This window comes from Eupeodes corollae, chromosome 1, assembly GCF_945859685.1.
Source record: "Eupeodes corollae chromosome 1, idEupCoro1.1, whole genome shotgun sequence".
Classification (NCBI taxonomy): domain Eukaryota; kingdom Metazoa; phylum Arthropoda; class Insecta; order Diptera; family Syrphidae; genus Eupeodes; species Eupeodes corollae.
In genome coordinates, this window is record NC_079147.1 from 74,315,485 (window position 1) to 74,319,847 (window position 4,363).

A 4,363-nucleotide genomic window follows, 5' to 3' on the forward strand; every position below is an offset into this window, starting at 1 on the left:
TTGTTTTAATTATAGAAAGAATTGAAACCTATTTTCTCTCAGGACAGTGCATGGTACATGACGCGAAAATGTCCGAAAACTGCGGTTTCAAAAGTATAGGGCTGGAATTTGACACCTGTCAAACTAAGTTCTTAAACCAAATTTGTTTTTTCAGTTGAAAGTCTGACATTTACGAAAATGGATCGCTTTACTTTAGCACAACGCATTCAGATTGTTAAAACCTACTACAACAATTGTAATTCTGCCACAGCCACATATCGTGCTGAGGAGATTATGCTTCACATAATCGTATTTTCCATTTGGATCTACACATACATCCATATAAAGTCTAGCTTACATGCGTTCTTGATACGTCGAACGGGTGTTTGCAAAAACAGGCAGTGGACGACTTGGGGTTCTGAGGATCCTTATGTAATTAGGAATGGGCCTTTGCACATACAGAAAGTCAATGTTTGGTGCAATCTTTAGTCCGGAGGTGTGATTTGACCTTACTTTTTCGAAATCGACAACTAAACGACTGTCATCGTCAATTCGGAGCGTTATGGTCATATAATAACCGACTTTTTTTACCTGCTATTAAAGATGATGTTCAAATGGTAGACATGTGCTTTCAAGAGGACACAAACGTCCACAGGTTTTTAGTTAAAACCCACCCCTGTCTATCAACTCCTATTCAAACCTCTCCCCGGTAAACATCGAGTGCCTAGTACCTCAACTGGAGATTCGGTCCTAACCCCAGTGAAAAGTTGTTGGGGGCAGCAAACGAGAGAGGGGGGAGGGGTATTTCCACCAAGGTACCTCTCCTTATCCAGACGGCAGCGGACGAATTCTTCAGATGGAATCAAAGGTGGCGTCTTCAGTTCCAGTAAGGTTGAACTACTTAGTGAACACTTTATAGGGCTTCTACGACTTATTCGGAGCCCAGGCCTATAAGGAACGGTTTTTCCGGCTCCCCATCCTTGGAGTTATACTAAGGATCTAGCCCTCCAGGTTGGGGGCTGTGCCGTCGAGGTGACTTCTGGCCACGTACAAAATACCTTAGTTGCGAAGCACCAACAAGCCGCGGATACGGACGGATTCACTGTTGACAACCTACGCAAATTAAATAAGGACAACGAACTTCGGATCTGTACGTGGAATGTTAGGTCCCTTAACAGACCACGTGCAGCCGAACAAATAGCGGAAGCCCTAAACTGCTCCAAGGCAGATATTAACGCCATCCAAGAAGTGCGATTTGATGGAGCGGGCAAACTTTACTACGGCGACTGCTACCGAGAACAAAGACAGCGTCTATTTGGGTGTGGATTTGTTAGTGGAACTAGACTCAGGCAAAAAGTCTTGAGTTTCAACAGTGTGAGCGAGCGCATCACGACAATCCGCATCAAGGCTAAATTCGCCAACATAAGCCTAATATGCGCGCATGCCCCAACAGAGGAGAAAGATGAAGACACCAAAGACATATTCTTCGAGCTCTTGGACAAGACATATGAGCGAGGATTGCCCTGGCTATGACATTAAAATTATCTTAGGAGATTTTAACGCCAAGCTAGGAAGAGAAGACATCTTTGGTGGCATAATCGGGAGATGCAGCCTGCACGACACCACCTCCAACAACGGATTCAACGGCGAGACGTTCTGGTAGCTAGTACGCAGTTCACACATCTTAATATCCACAAGGGGACATGGAAATTTCCTGATCAATCAACCGTCAACCAGATTGACCACATTGCGATCGACGCACTACACTTCTCCAGTATACAGGATATCCGATCATTCCGAGGGGCCACCATTGAATCGAACCTCGTTGTAGCCAAGGTACGGCTACGGATATCCCGATCCAAGCCAAAACAAGGAAGTACTGTAAAAAGTTTCGACGTTAGACGGCTACAATCGCAAGAGACTGCCATGTCCTTTTCCGATTGAGTCTCTAATAACCTCTTAAGGAGTCCTATGCTGCCTGCATTAAGCATTGAAAACCAGCGGCAACATTGCCTTGCAGCCATCAGAGATGCCGCCTCTGAAGTGCTAGGTTTCACACGGCCACCACAGCGAAACCCCTGGATTGACGTCGAATGCCTGCAAGCGCACGCAGCGAAACAGTAAGCATACAAAACGGCCGCGCTGCACAAAAGGACTAGAGCTTCCCGCGAGCTCTGCAAAATATGGTCGGAAGAAAGCATGCCCGATGAGTGGAATCTCAGCATAGTGTGCCCGATACATAAGAAAGGAGACCCTCTAAACTGCGCCAATTACAGAGGCATCAGTCTCCTTAACATTGCGTATAAGATCCTCTCTGCCGTATTATGTGAACGTGTGTAGCCATTCGTCAACAACCTGATTGGTTCTTATCAGTGTGGCTTCAGACCAGGAAAGTCCACTATCGACCAAATATTCACACTACGGCAGATCTTGGAAAAAACCCAGGAGCTTCAAATCGATACCCACCATCTCTGTATCGATTTTAAAGCCGCGTATGACAGCATCTATAGGGAAGAGCTCTACCGAGCAATGTCTAGTGTTGGCATCCCTGTTAAACTTATCCGATTGTGCAGAATGACGATGGAGAATGCATGCTGCTCTATCAATGTCTGGAAAGATCTCACCGATGCATTTGATGTCAAAAAAGGTTTTAGACAAGGGGTGCACTGTCATGCGACTTCTTCAATATCGTTCTGGAAAGAATTGTGCAAATCTCAACCGTCAACACTAGAGGCACAATCTTCCAAAGGTCCATCCAGTTACTCGGATACGCAGATGATATTGACATAATTGAAAGATCAAAGCATGATGTCAGTAGAGCGTTTTTGAGCATTGCGACGGGAGCGAAGAAGATGGGTTTAGTGGTCAATGAGGGCAAGACCAGAAGAATAACTCTTGCAAATCGCTGCTTCTTTGGACTCAGAAGGCAATTGAGAAGTAAAGTCCCCTCTCGAGCATCTAAAATCACCATCTATAAGACACCTATCATGCTTCAAGAGAAAAATTCTTCGGGTAATTTTTTTGTCTCGTACGCATTGATGGAGAATGGAGAAGAAGATATAACGACGAAATGTACGGGCTGTACAGCGACACTGAAGTAGTTACCAGAATTAAAGTCCAACGGCTTAGATTGCTGGGTCATGTAGAACGAATGGACATCAACGATCCAGCCCGGGAGGTCTTCGAATCCAATCCCGAGGGACATCGCAGTAGAGAAAGACCGCGACTCAGGTAAGGTGGCTGTAAACAAATCTATCGAAAATAGTATTTATCATCTTCCAATTATGAAAGAATTATTTACAAAGTTTGTTGATTTCAAAGTGTTTTGCGTTCTCGATTTGACAGAAGCCTATTTACAACTAGCCGTGCATGAAAAGTCTCAACATTTGTTAACTGTCAATACTAGAAAAGGGTTATACAGATTTACTAGGGTACCTTTTGGGTTTGCTGTTGCTCCCGCTGAGTTCCAAAAGGTTATGGATGAAATTTTAAAGGATCTTGATAGGGTTGGTATATATTTAGATGATCTGTTGATTGGAGGGTTCGATATAGAGGACTGCGAAGCTAATGTTGTGAAAGTTTTAGAAAGATTGGAAAAACATAATGTTCGAGTAAATTGGGATAAGTGTAAGTGGTTTGAATCGGAGGTTGAATATTTAGACCATGTTATTAGTGGTAAGGGAATCAAACCCAACAAAGAAAAAATTCGCGCTATTTTGGAAGCTCCTAGTTCCCAGAACGTTACACAACTCAAAAGTTTTTTTGGCATGCTGAACTTTTACAATAGTTTTATACCTGATTTGGCAACTATGTAAATTAAGAAAATTATACGATCTTTTAAAAAAAAATAATAAATTTGAATGGAGGCCAGAACATGAGCAGACTTTTAATGAAGCAAAAAAACTTTTGATTAGCAATAATATTTTAGAATATTTTGATCCAAAAAAAACAATCGTTTTGACGTGTGATGCTAGTACATACGGTGTGGGTGTGGTTCTTGCTCATATAGTTAATGGGGAGGAAAAACCAGTACTTTTTGCATCTACAACACTAAGTGAATCAGAAAAAAAAATATTCGCAAACTCATAGAGAGGCGCTGGCAATAATTTATGCAGTTAAAAAGTTTCATAAATATTTATATGGACGCAGATTTACTATTGTGACAGATCACCAGGCGCTCAGAGAAATATTAAGCGAAAAGAAAGGACACTTAGCTGTAGCGGCAGCAAGGCTACAAAGATGGGCTATCCAATTATCAATGTATAATTTTTTTGTTAAATACAAAAGAGGTTCGCAGGTAGGACATGCAGATGTATTATCTAGGCTAACCGTGCTGAGTTCGACAAATATTCCAGAGGATTTCATAAATGTGCTTAAGTTTGGT